The following is a 14,092-nucleotide window of genomic DNA, read 5'->3' as shown; positions in this document are numbered from 1 at the left end:
GCTTGTAACGACGGCCTTCTCTGAGCTAGTGTCTTGACCCCCGCGGGAGAGCGGTCGTGACCGTAAGCCCCTGAAGAGAAGAGGGAAGGGCACAGCAGTCAGACACACTCTCCCCTCCTGGAAGGCCCGGGGATCTCAGGGAGAGCTGGTGCCAAGTGGAGAACCATAGGTAATCATGACCCGAAATATACTCAAGAGCTACTGGGGTCACCCCTCCACTGGTTTCACTTACAATTTCTCTATCATGCCCGTACACGGGTAACCAAAGCAACCGTGACAAGGCTGGGACCCCGAGTCGTCCCAGGCGAGGTGCTAAGGACTGGCAGGTTCCACCCAAGTGCTTTCAGTCTGTTCTCACCACGGATTCCACCGAGAAAAACAGCAAAGCAAGGAAAACCGCTCTTCTCAGCTCCACCTCAGAAAGCTCACCAGACACCAGTGAGACCCTCTGGCCCCCAAAGCGCCCACCCCAGTGGGGCTCCCGGACAAGGGCACCTTCCCAGAACACGTGTGTCAGGCTCTCAAATTTCCGCCTGTGCTTCTTCTGTGCCCTCCACCCCATACCAAAGCTCCCCTTCCCGGTCCGCTCGTCTGCCCAACGGACAATCTGAGGCATCAAAGACACGAAGCTGCTCTGACCTCAGGGATGTGGGATCGTGGTTCAAGACCACACACTAAGATGTAAAAGAATCTCCCAAGCTCTCACGCACCCAAAATGTATCACAGTAATTGACTTAAAGATGAGGACGGTGCTGAGAATGCATTAAACATGGTCATCAATTAGTGGGCTAGATACCGAGCCTTGTATCAAGCTCAAAATTAAGCCACTTGAGCCCCAACTGTTTTGATCTTTTAATAAGCTTTTGAGCACCAATATTCCTAACTGCTCTTTCACATCAGAAACTGGAACTGGGTTATCCCTCAGCCACAGAATGCTTCCAGGGATCAGCAGGAACTGTTTACAGAATTACCCAGAGGAAATGTCACGCCCCTGTGTTTCCAAACCCATGAAGAAGAACTGTGAATCAAGGCTAGTCTGAATCTCCTTTCAATTCCGCATTTCCTCCTACCCAAGGAAAGGAAGCATATTGTTGAGTTCAAAAGACCCAAACAAGATATCAAAAAGCTGCCTGTGAGCACCAAACAAAAGATGTCTTATGTAATTTATCTACAAATGCTAAAAATGCAATTCGCGGCAATTATGCCTCTGCCTACGTACCATTGTGCCCTGTCATAGCTATTTCTAAAGGATGCAGTCGAAGCAAAATGCCCATCTTTCCTGGCAAGGAGAAGGGAAACTAACATTGTGGTGGTTACCTACCTACTATGTGCATCAAAATCTGATATAATAAGAACTCAAGAATCCTAAATATGCCTTAATATCCATTCTCCCTCTTTCTTAATAACAGAACCCCCCCTTTTGTAAATGGCATCCAGCATGAGAACATTGTTCCCAGCATCCTCTGCAGCTAGGTGCAATCATGGGACACCCACCTAGCCCGGAAATTCCCGAAGTGGGTCTGGGGATCCCTGGGAGACCCCACACCCCTTTTAGGTAATCCATGGAGCCAATTTTTTTTAAAGAATGAATCTTCTTTTTTTAAAGATTTCATTTATTTATTTGACAGAGAGAGACACAGCGAGAGAGGGAACACAAGTGGGGGAGTGGGAGAGGGAGAAGCAGGCTCCCCGCTGAGTAGAGAGCCCAATGTGGGGCTTGATCCCAGGACCCTGGGATCATGACCTAAGCCAAAGGCAGATGCTTAATGACTGAGCCACCCAGCTGCCCCAAGCCAAAACTATTTTAATAATAACACTAAGATCTGATCTGCCTCTCTAACGCTCACTCTCGTGAGATACAGGAAAGTGTTTAGAGGCTACATGACATCTGATGCCACAACAGACTGAAGGCAGGAGCTGATGTGAGCATCCATTTCCTATTAAGGCCAAATTAAAGAAATTTACAAAATGTAAAGCAATGCTAGTCTTATCACTACTAGTTAGGAAATTTTATTTTCCCCAAAAAAGTAATTTATGCTAACCTATGACAGTTCGTTATTTTTAAATGAATTATTTTTTAATTTAAATTTAACTTAATTTCATGGTGGCTTAAAATAATGCAGATTATTTTGTAGCTCTGGAGATCAGAAATCTAAAAACAAGTCCTATGGGGCCAGAATGAAGGTGTCGGTAGGGCTGAGCTCCTCCCAGAGCTCCGGGGGGAAACACACCACTGGCCTCTCCCAGAAGCTAGCTGGGCTCCTTGGCCGCGCGCGCGCCCCTCTGTTCTAGCAATGGCAAGACCTCAACCTCTGTTTCCGTCCTCCCGCCTTCCTCCTGCCTCCCCTTACAGGGATCCTGGTGGTCACGTGGTTACGCAGATCATTCCGGATCCTCTCCCCATCTCAAGATCCTTAGCTGAATTCAGCACCTTTGCAGTCTCTTGCCATGTCAGGTAATACATTCACAGGCTCTGCGCATCAGGATGGGGAACGCCTTCGGGGGAGATTTTCCCACCAACCAAAAATGCGAGATAGAACCCACCTAAGCAAAGCTCTTTGGGGTCCTCAATGGTTTTTAAGAATATAAAGGGCTTCTTAAGAGCAAAACACAGGAGAACTACTGCTCTAGCACCTGGACTGATTCAGGTAGCTATCAGGTGGGAAAATTAAATCCAGAACAAGCTAAGCAATTAACCAAAGTCCTACAGACTTCGAACAGAACTTCAGCTTGAACTCAGGCTCTCTGGCAACCAAAGAACCTAGTATGATTCCCTCCACTCCCCGCTGCCAACCCCCAGACACCCCGACTGGGAAAAAGGCAAATCAAAACCGTCTGTGGCCTTTCTGTAGGCATCCAATAAAGGATGTGACAACAAGTGTTCAGATGTGAATTTGCTGAGCGGGAGGGAGGTCAAGTTAGAGAAGAAGGTGCTAAAAATAAGCCTGCTTTTCGAAACCTTATTTAGAAACAGACAAGTTCATTACCTCATGTGGGAACGGAGGAAAATGTTACGAATGGCCGAGTGTCCCCGTGCTGAGTCAGAAAGAGGAGACACCAACCACTGGTGGTCTAGACAAGCCCGATTAGGACCAAGGACACGAGACACGGGGTGCAGGGCACGCGCCGCAAAGCACCACGCAACGGGGCTGGTGAGCAGACTCATCTTGGCAGTGACTGTCAAGGCCCACTCTTCACACCCTTCCTGAGAAGGACATGTGAGAAAGCGCGTTCCTGGGCGGGCTGTCTGCATCCTCTGATCAGACCAGAGGCCAGACTTCGCTGCAAGAAACTGCATTCAGGCGAACTGTTAGAATCATGCTAATGATCCAGATCTCGGCCTTCCCAGGGACACGCGTGCAGTGTAAAACAGGAGAATGGGGAACTCCAATCACTCCTTGGGCCCAGGAGGAAGGGAACGGGAGCGGTGGGGGGGGGGGGGGGGGGCGGGCGGGGCGGGGGTTGCTTTCTCAGGAAGCTTCTCCAGCTCTTCTGCCCCTCCTGCCTGGCTCTCCCAGGAGAAGCTTCTGGAGTGCTCAGCTAACCACAACCTTCCCTGTGCCTGAACTGACAGTCAACGATGACCCAATGCAGAGACTAAGTCACTGCATCCAAGGGAGGAAAAGCCACAGAATCAAGGGAAAGTACTGAGCCGGTAGGCACAGGCCGTCCTTCAGAGAATGTCTGGGCATGGAGCTCAGTGCCTCCCGAGAATGATTCTGGGGTCCACCTTTTTATGACTACACTGCTATTACAAAAATCCTCCCTGTAACTTCCATCCCCAAGCTGTAACCTACACGCACCTGTCAGAGTGTGGCTGCCCACAGGTGATTATTCTGCCGCAGAATGAATTTTAAAACTATGAAATCAGCAGCCTCGGTTGGCATCCATTTTGAAACAAAATGTTTTCCTGCACCAATGCCCAAGGCAACGTGAAATGTTACCAATCAAAGATTTCATGTTCTTTTCTGTGCCTATTAAGGGGATGTGCAAAGTAAAGACGGTTGGGGGGGGGGGTGGAGAAAATGCCTCTAATCCATAGCAGTAAATGCTTGTTTTCTATACGTCTACATGTCATGTGAGGAAAAAAGGCATCCACAGGGAGAGATCCACCACTGAATCTTCTATACCTGGGATTCTGGACACAAAGAAAAATGATGGGACACCTGGGAGGCTCAGTGGGTTAGGCCTCTAGCTCGGGTCATGATCTCAGGTCCTAGGATCAAGCCCCGCATCGGGCTCTCTGCTCAGCGGGGAGTCTGCTTCTTCCTCTCTCTCTGCCTACTTGTAATTTCTGTCAAGTAAATAAATAAAATCTTTAAAAAAAAAATGACCCGGGGCGCCTGGGTGGCTCAGTGGATTAAGCCACTGCCTTCGGCTCAGGTCATGATCTCAGGGTCCTGGGATCGAGCCCCGCATCGGGCTCTCTGCTCTGCAGGGAGCCTGCTTCCTCCTTTCTCTCTGCCTGCCTCTCTACCTACTTGTGATCTCTCTCTCTGTCAAATAAATAAATAAAATCTTTAAAAAAAAAAAAAAAATGACCCACTAACAGGAAACAGACTGGACAGCAGGAGAAAGGCGTACTGAATAAAAACTCTGTGCATTTGAGTTTTTCCAAAAGTTGAGATTTGAATTTCCAAGGAAGTAAATATCAGTAGATGAACTAGAATTAGTATATTAGTAGATTAACTAGGACTAAAAAAACAAAAACAAAAAAAACCACCAACCAGGCAAAAGTTTAAGGCTATGAATATGTGATGAGTGTCGAGATGGTTTAGGAAGCTCTCAAGGAGATGGCTACTGCACTATTTCCTGGCCGTAGGTAAAATAATGTACCAGATAAGAGTTGAAGAAAATTGATAAAAGGCACATACAGAAAACTGACTGTGAAGTCAGTTCAGTGCTTGGGTACCACTAATTTAGAAATTATGGTGGACTGGGTATTTGCAGGGCCCATCTGCTATGCTAGAATTAGATTCTGGATAAACTAATTTTAAGAGGGCACCTGGGTGGCTCAGTGGGTTAAGCATCTGCCTTTGTCTCAGGTCATGATTTCAGGGTCCTGGGATCGAATCCCACTTTGGGCTCCCTGCTCAGTGGGGAGCCTGCTTTTCCGTCTGCCCCTCCCCCAAAGCTTGTGTGCACGCACTCTCTCAAATAAATAAATAAATAAAGTCTTTTTAAAAAATTAATCTGAGGAATACTTTTTCATACGTTGGCTAGCTCCAGACAAAGAAACAAACACGAGGAAGACACGGCAGGGACGGCATACTGAAATCTGAGCGAAGAGGAAGAGTGGGAGTTGCCGTGGAGATGGGGTGAATACAGCAATGAGATGGGGCATCTGGATCCCCCCATTTTTTGCAGCGAGGGAGAACTCAACCAGAAACCAGGATTCCCAAAGGAAACAAATGTGGTGCTGGTTCTGTAGCATCTTCCTGGCTCTGAGGACAAACCCACATATATTTCAATAAGACCTCAGGATTCTGACATAAAATTATCAAACAAATATGAGCACATTATCAAAACTCACCATGGACACTAGGAAACAAGCCACAAACACATATATACACCACCAAAGATTTCAGATATTGGCATTATCCAATACAGAATATGAAACAACTCTGTTTGGTGTTGCATACAGACATGAAAGATGGAGGGGGAAAAAATGAGCAAGCGAAAAAGAGACCATTAAATATATTCAGGCAGATCTGAAGCAGAAATTGAACTTTTCAAAATGAAGAATTAGGGGTGCCTGGGTGGTTCAGTCAGCTAAGTGCCTGACTTCGGCTCAGGTCATGATCCCAAGATCCTGGGATGGAGCCCCATGTCAGGCTCTCTGCTCAGCAGGAAGTCTGCTTCTCCCTCTGCCTATATTTGTGCTCGTCTCTCTCAAATAAATAAATTAAATATTTGTTAAAATACTAAGAAACATTATCATTGAAATTAAAAACTCAAAGGATGGGTTAAATAAAAATTCAACACTGCTAAAGAGAAAATTATGGAACTGGAAGCTAAATCTTAAGAAATTACCTAGAATCAAACAGAAAATAAGGACAGGGAGGAAAATACCAATTACAAATTAAAAGACACTGAAAAGTAAAAAAGAAGCTCTAACATCTGCTTATCAAAACTGGAAGGAGCAAATAGAGCAACCGGGAGAGTGACAGTGTTCAGAGCATTAATGGCTGGGAAATTCTGAGAGCCAATGAATGGCATGAATCTACAGATACACGACACATAACAAATACCAACACATAACAATACAGGATAAAAAGCAAAAAGCCGCACACAGATCTCAAAATAAACCAAGTCATTTACCAAGGAATGACCAAAAAAGACCTAACAGTGGATTTCCCAAGAGCAAGAATGAAAGCCACAGGACGATAAGTGGTATGTCCACAATGCCAGCAGGCAGCAACGGTCTGCTAAGAACCGGGACAGCAACATGAACACACGTTCTCATAAACCAACATCAAGAGAAACTACTGCCAGTGATTCTGAGGGAAGATAGTTCTGAAGGAGGCAGATGAAAGGTACAGGACAGAAGAAGAGAAAAGACACAAGATATGGTGGACGTATGAAGTTAAACATACCATCTCTAAAGGGTGACCATAGTCTGACATGTCCAGCAAAATATGGAACTGAAATAGAGAAAAGAAGGCATGAGAACAGAGACACTCTTCACTAGGTGTCCTACAAGTTTCGTACTGTTCTCAGAGGGGATGGTAAGACCTTAGCTATGGACTGAGTTCAAAACTGTGAAGCAGGCACAGTGTACTTTCAGGGCAATCACAGAAGAACAGAAACAGAATGCATTCCAAATCCATGGAGAAAAAAAACACTGACTTCTGAACACAAATCAAAAACTTCAATTAAAAAAAAAAATTAGCAAAGAAAATGAACCAAACACTTATAGTTAAGAGAATATTAGATTATATTTCAAAAACCAAACCCCCCAACAACAAAAAAAAAGAAACAAAGAAAAACACATTAGCCATACAATAAAAGACTGAAAATTCTGTCTACATTAGAATCACAACTCTGTTCTCCAAAGGACACTAAAAAGAAACATACTCAATCCCACTATTAATCAAGAAAATACAAATTAAAACCAGAGTGGCATATTATCTTATAGCCATCAGACTGGCAACAAAATACCCAATTTTGGAAGGAAGTGGAGCAACAGATAAAAGGTGATGAATTTTTTTTTTTAAGATTTTATTCATTTCTTTTGTGAGAAAGAGTGAGCGAGCACAAGCCAGAGGGAGGAGGCAGAAGGAGAGGGAGAAGCAGACTGCCCAATGAGCAGAACCCTGGGAGCCTGATACAAGGCTTAATCCCAGGACCCTGAAATCATGACTCAAACCCAAGGCAGATGCTAGATTGAGCCACCCAGGTACCCATGACAAATTTTTACAAGAAGGGATTTATTAAACTAGAAAAAATAATTTACTACCATCACATGCAACAGGTGAATCTGAACAACACAGCTGAGTGCCCTGGGGAAGGCTACACGCAGTCTAGCATTCTTATCCAGCCAGGAAAAGAAGCAAAAGAAGCAATATCCCGTCGGCATGTGTACACAGAGATGGAAACCGTGTGCCAGGATGGAAAGCAGCCACCATCACGAAGAACGCAGTCCCACACAGGGGATTTTTACTCTTGGTCAAGACTGTTTCTCAACACCGAGCAACAGTGAGCTGATCTGGTTCAGGAGTAAACCCTTCGTGACACCGCAGGCCAGCAACACAGCCCCAGGCGGTTCAAGTGTGGAGCCACAATCTTCCCAGAGAGAGAGCCTCCATCACAACCAATTCCACAATCAAGGAAAAGTCCTGGCCCCAAATGGCTCCCTAAGTCCCTGGGCCCTGGAACCTTCCCTCATAATTTCTTCTACAAACAATTTACTATTTGGAGTTTTCACTAAAGGTGAAAAATGGTGTAGACTCAAGCAGAGATGTTCCTGAATCCGGGTGGCTCTTTTTCCTGATAAATGTGCTTGCTAATTACATGGCTTGAGAGCTCGCGACGCCCTTCCCGTCCTCTCCAGCGACTCTGGCAGAAGCTACCCCTTCGGCCCTTCATTTCAGTCACGTCTGCACTCTGGCTTGTGTTGCTTTCCCAGTCCAATCCTGTCTCCTTCCCTGTCCAAACCAGACTTGGTCCTCCCTTGGCTGATGTGGAGCAGGGGCCCCTCCGTGCATCAGGGCCTCACGTACACTCTCAGAACAAAGCAGGAGTGACTCTGGGGAGTTTCAGACCCATGACAGGTCTGCAAATGGATAAAAGGCAGAGTGTGACTTACGTGTTGTCTTTCGTATGCCCTCTGCTACGCTCCTGCTTCACTGCCCTCGAAATTCAGAAGATCTACCACTCTTCGGTCACTAGGGCTTTGCCTGGAACAGTAAGGGCAGGAAATGAGAAAGGAGGCAACCGGAAGGAACCCCAGGGTCCACTGGGGAAAGAAACTCTCTTGCGCGATCACCATCCTCCGGTCTAAGCCATTTTTCGTCCTTAACCAAAACTATTAATAGTAATTCAATGTTTTTGAAGAAAAACTTTGAAATTTCTTCGTTATTTACAAAGACCTTTCACATGCTTTTTTTTTTTAATTTGAGTCATAAGATTTTTTAAATTTTTGAGTAGGCAAGTATTACTTTAAAGGCAGCAGCTGACGTTCCCAAAGGTTAGGGAACTTTCCCACGACCGCTCCTCCAGCGACTATCAAGAGAGGATAAGAACCAGGTCTGTGACTCTCGTTCCAAACTTATTCCACAAAACCAAATCCTAACAGGATGGTTTGAGGCTGAGAGGCTGTACCATCACTGAATGTACTTCCTCAGCCAACACATGGACAAAGAGCTTTGCCTGTGGAGTGACAGAGTGACGGTCATAGGATTAAATGTTCATTAAGCACAGACAACTCAGAAGGTAGAACACCCACACCAGGACAGTTAAGAAATTCACAGATCTCGTCCACACACCCTCCTTTTCTCTTTAAGTCACAGTTATGTTTTCATTCATTCATTCATTTCATTTCAATTATATTCTCACCAGAAAATGTCACTTTATTGTAGTTATGGCAATTGTTACAGACTCTTGAAAAGGTTATGAAAAGCCTTCTTCCTATAAAACGCAGATGATATTCCTGTGACTCCACAGCAAAATTACTTTATTAATCTAACCGGTCCTAAGTGACTCTGTTTCAGACTCAGTGCTAGATGACAGAGATGACAAGTTACGAGAGGCCCACCCTTCAACGGACGGGGTGAGGGGGTAGTTTTGGCAAAGGTGAAGCTCCTCTTTCCTGTAGTCTGGAAACACAGTTCCTGAGACATGACCAAAGCACCAGCCGCCTTTTATTTCTTCAGGCTCTGCTCTTGCTGTATACACCACGCTGGCCACCCAGGGTCTGGACCCCAGTCGGGAAGGTGCTCATGCAGAGACCGGGGCCCATGGGGTCCTCTCTCCTCTCAGGGACTGCGGTGCTGGCTGCCGTGGTCCAGTCTCCCCCACAGGAGTGCAAGCCCAGCACCCGCGGCTCACCTTTCCCTCTTCGTGCTCTCAGCACTCAGGGATGCTTCCAGCACACGGGCTAAAGGATCAAGACACGGAGCATACAGTGAAGGCTCTTCATTTAAACGTTTCTAACAGTGTTTCTTGGAAGTGTATGTGTGTGTTTTCCCTGCAACAACTCCCTCCGTGGCGGGAGACATGATCCCTAAGCAGTCCAGCAAATTCTGAACAAAGTACCGGGGAAATGGCTCTATCTCTTCCAGGGGGCTGACCACCCCTTCAGATGCCAACTGGCTGTCACTCCGACATGAACTCCACTGACGTCCTGGGGCCTAACAAGCCACAACAGACTTCCAAAGAAAGAAAACTTAGTTGTTAACTCTTCGTTGTTCTTATCTAGGTGCATGTACTTAGGGGTGAGGAAAAGAGTCCTTTCAACAGATACCATTCCTTCCTACTCCTAACCACTGATGAGAAAATGAGGAGAAAAATAGTCCAAAAAAAGGAGCTCCTGGGTGGCTCAGTCAGTTAGGCATCTGCCTTCGGCTCAGGTCATGATCCCAGGGTCCTGGGATCGAGCCCCGCATCAGGCTCCCTGCTAGGCAGGGTGTCTGCTTCCCCCTCTCCCTCTGTCTCTCCCCTGCTTGTGCTCTCTCTCACTATGTCTCTCTCAAATAAATAAATAAAACCTTTAAAAAAATAGTCAAAAGAAAAAAAAAAAAAAAAAGAAACAACTCTGCAACCCCAGACACAAAGCTAATCAAAAGGAAACAATCAGAACTGTCAGACAAGAGTGGTATTTTCATGCCATACTGGAGATGCGAGGAAACTTGAGAATGGGCCTTCCCCAGCACAGACCAGGAGGTCCGTGCCCACGGCGTACACACATGCACACTGCACTCGCCACACTGTGCCAGGCGGGAATGTGGCACGTCCTCTTTCTACTTCCTAAGCAGACTTTCTCCTGACCAGAAATCCACACCGCAGCCTGCCTAATCCAGTTTCTCAAAAGGAACATGCCCACCAAAGCATGGCAGGTCCACCAGGCTCCCTCAGGCTCCACCTTGGGCAGCGGAGAACGTGCAGGCGAGACTCACTACGCCTATCAACACAGTGTGCACCTGTCCTCTTGCCCCCGCCCTGTCCAGACAGACCTGTCCCATCAGGGCTCTCAGATCGTAATTCCACCTCCTCGGGGAAGCAGGTGCCTGGCTCCCTGATCAACCCAACCACCTGTCCCTCAACTTCCCAGGAGCCTTCACAATCTGCCTGCCACCCAGCTTTGCACCACAGGTCCCAACCCTGTCCACCCATCACAGTGAACGCCCCACACCATCACCCTTCATGAGACACCCTGCCCTTCCTTTCTTCTCTTGACTAACTCATGGAGGCGTGATGACCTTGGGGAATTTTTCATGATCCCCATTCAAAGCTGGGAGAGTGCCTCGAACTTCCTATTCTCACGGCACCTGTGCTTTTATTTTTTAAAAGATTTTATTTATTTACTTGAGAGAGAGAGAGAGAGCACAAGCTGTGGGAGCAGCAGAGGTAGAGGGAGCAGCAGAATCCCCGCTGAGCAGAGAGCTCGATGTGGGCTCGATCCCAGGACATGGGGACTGTGACCTGAGCCAAAGGCAGACGCTTAACCACCTGAGCCACCCAGGCGCCCCATGTGCTCACTTTTAAATAAACAGCCAACATTTACTAAGCACTGATGGTGTGCTAAGCTATAGGCATTTACCATGCGTTACCTCACCCAGGGCCCACACTAGGTCTGCAAGGGGGCGGTGGGGAAGGGTGTTCCTCCTTGGGACCTAAAATGGTGTGCTGGTTCAAAGATTAAGAGGACCTCTCAAAGGGAAGAATCTGGAATTCTGTATAACTGAATCAAACTCCTTCTCAAGAAGTTCTTACACTGTACAACCAATAGGCTCCTCCCCAGGGAACACATCGCTCCAACACAGATCAGAGGCAGAATCCCTCCACGGTACTCCATCCGGCACCCTCCGCAACACTGAGCCAATGTCCTACTGGCTGCAGACCATGGACCTGAGCTGAGGGAGGAGCAGGGACAGGAATGCCGAGGACACTGCCAGGCCAAGGCCCCGTGGACAGTCTCACGAAGGTGTGTCAGGGAGGATGGGTTCTCAGGGTCTCAGGACAGCTCATCACTCGTACAATCCCCTTCTTCCCGCTGCAGACCCTGACTGGGCCATCAGAAATACCGGCCAGGCTCAAAGCCATCTCCGGGCTCCACCCTCCCGGGGAAAATGTTTTTTAAAAAAGTAAAAGGCTCAAAAGGAGATGTGCAGAGCTCTCTGAAACCCAACTCAAAGTATGAAACTCACACGACACGTTTAACTGAGGGAAAACGAAGCAAGGGGCGTCACTGTGGGACACCATGTCAAGCATCCCCACTCCAGGAGCATGGGGCAGCACTTCTCCATTCCCACCGAAGACAGAGCAGAGCACAGAGTTTCGACCTATGAGACTTTGGCTTCAATGTGAACATTTTCCCCAAAGCAAGAAATTTTAACTAAGGAGTATGGCCGTCTGTGTCCCCATGACATGACTGCTCTTTGATTCCCAACACACAGGGCTCCCGTTCCGGTGCTCAAGCAGCGCTGGGGTCTAGGATTCCACCTCACGGAAGCTGCAATGTATTTACAGACAACAGTGTTCACGGAGTGCTCCACCGTAAGCCACAAGTCACCCGGGGGGACCTAAAGGCAGGCCCAGCTGGGCGGCAGGCTCGGCTACGGGATTCACACCCTGCCTCCCGTGGCTCAAAGTCCCATGTCCTCCTTACAGGCATTAGGTTAAAATGCACGAAAACTTACTATCTGTAAAATGGGACAATGCTGGCCTTGTGAGGCTCCTGGAAGGATTCAGTAAGTTAATCCTCCAGTTTCTAGCCTATGCTTATCAAAAAGCAAGCACTCCGATTCTATTCAAGCTGAGATCGCCTACTTCAATGAGTCCAATTTAACTTCAAGATGAAAAAGAACGGGTCCCGTGTGCACCCATTCTGCCCATCCAGATCTATCCACTCCCTCAACAGACTTTCACAGAGCGTCTGTCACACATGGAGCTCTCGGGCAGGCCCTGCGTGGGAGGTGAAGACAGGAGCAACAGAGCCCATGGCGGTGCGCAAAGAACACCGCCAGGGCATCACCAGCCACAAATACGACGTGCCGGGCCCCATTCTAAGCACCGTGTGTGTGCGTGTGTGTGCGTGTGTGTTCTCAAGCCACACAACGACCCTTCAAGGTAAGCACTGTTTATTATTCTCAGATGAGAAACTGAGGCACAGAGAGGACAAGGCACTTGTTCTAGGTCACACAGCTTCTAACAGGCGGAGGTGGTATTCATCCCGCCGCTGCCTGATTGCAGAGTCCTGTGCTCTTAACCACCCGACACACGGCCTCCCCCGACACTAGACCACCAAGAACTGGAGCATGACAGGCTAGGAAACAGGTCCAGCAGGAACAGATAGCACGATGCCATGGATGGCCCGTACTGTCTTTACCCCTAACAGAGAGCACGTGCCCTTTAACTAGAGAACGACACGTGCAGGCGCACGGTCCCAGCCCAGACCAAACACCGTGCACAGCACCTCGGTGCACACGTGCTGAAGGGAAAGGGGTGGGCTAGGCGCCTGGGTGTCCATCACTGGTCCTCCCGTCAACAACCTGCCTGACCACTCTGCGGCACTGTCCTCCCTGTAGGGATTTAATGAGATGCCCTATGTACAGAGCTTACTTCCAGTACCTGCCACTGAAGACGATCCAAGTCAACCAGTCAATCCATCAAACTGCAAACTGCATGGAGACTCAGTCCTGAGCCCGGTGAGAAAACCCCAGCTGGCAGACAGCACCAGTCCGCAGACTAGGAAGCGCACTGTCCGTAGGATCTGAAATACACTGCGGACGCAGGAAAGTATCAACAGGTGTGAATGCTTATAAGGAACTATAAACTCATGTAACGAAACGCCAAGGAAGGAAAGTCCCCCATAGCTGTGCTGTGCTGCCGGCCTCCTCCGCTCTGGGTCCTGTGATGGGCGCTGCACGGAGGTTATTCAAGCTTCAAACCCCTCAGAGCTTCCTCAGATGACCCTGACGGTACAGACGAGGATGCTCAGCCCCGAAGTGGGGAAGCGAGGGGCTCCACGTCACACCACAAACAAAAAACAGCGTCTGTTGCTCCAAACTGAAAGACTCAGCCGCAAGTCGAGCAGGGACATCATCTCAGGGTCAGACACGGACTTGACACCAACACTCAGTGCGATCTGTGTCGCATCCCATGGTGCATCCTGTGCCTCAGAGGAGCCCAAGTCACCGACAGTCATGACACGGCACCCACGTATTCTAGTACGGACCTCACTCGACTGTTCAGTGGGCACATGTCAGAGAGGGGTCGTTCACAACTGGCTGTGGTGACCCCGACGTGACCGGACATCTGCACCACAGGTCCCGGGGCTGGGACAACGGTGACATCAGTGGCGCACACAGAGCTCGTGTCTGGCATGAGACTGGGTACAGGAGGAGAAGGTGCATCAAGGATATGCTCGTCT

The 14,092-nt window shown here is 48.1% G+C and overlaps 1 protein-coding gene across 6 annotated transcripts in view; it reads right to left on the bottom strand.

The window, feature by feature from the left end:
• Positions 1-14,092, bottom strand: part of SGMS1 (sphingomyelin synthase 1) — a 261,758-nt gene that overhangs the window by 174,194 nt on the left and 73,472 nt on the right. For 4 of the 6 annotated variants that reach the window (XM_046028070.1, XM_046028069.1, XM_046028073.1 and 1 more), the window contains one exon: positions 8,309-8,399. The exons of the other annotated variants lie outside the window; for them this stretch is intronic. The gene's annotated coding sequence lies outside the window, so the exon portion shown is untranslated. The remainder of the gene's footprint in view (positions 1-8,308; positions 8,400-14,092) is intronic. 6 annotated transcript variants of the gene reach the window in all.

The sequence above is a fragment of the Meles meles genome, chromosome 13 (genome assembly GCF_922984935.1).
Source record: "Meles meles chromosome 13, mMelMel3.1 paternal haplotype, whole genome shotgun sequence".
NCBI lineage: Eukaryota > Metazoa > Chordata > Mammalia > Carnivora > Mustelidae > Meles > Meles meles.
The sequence above is the reverse complement of the archived record's forward strand: the minus strand, read 5'-3'. Positions and strand labels throughout refer to the sequence as shown.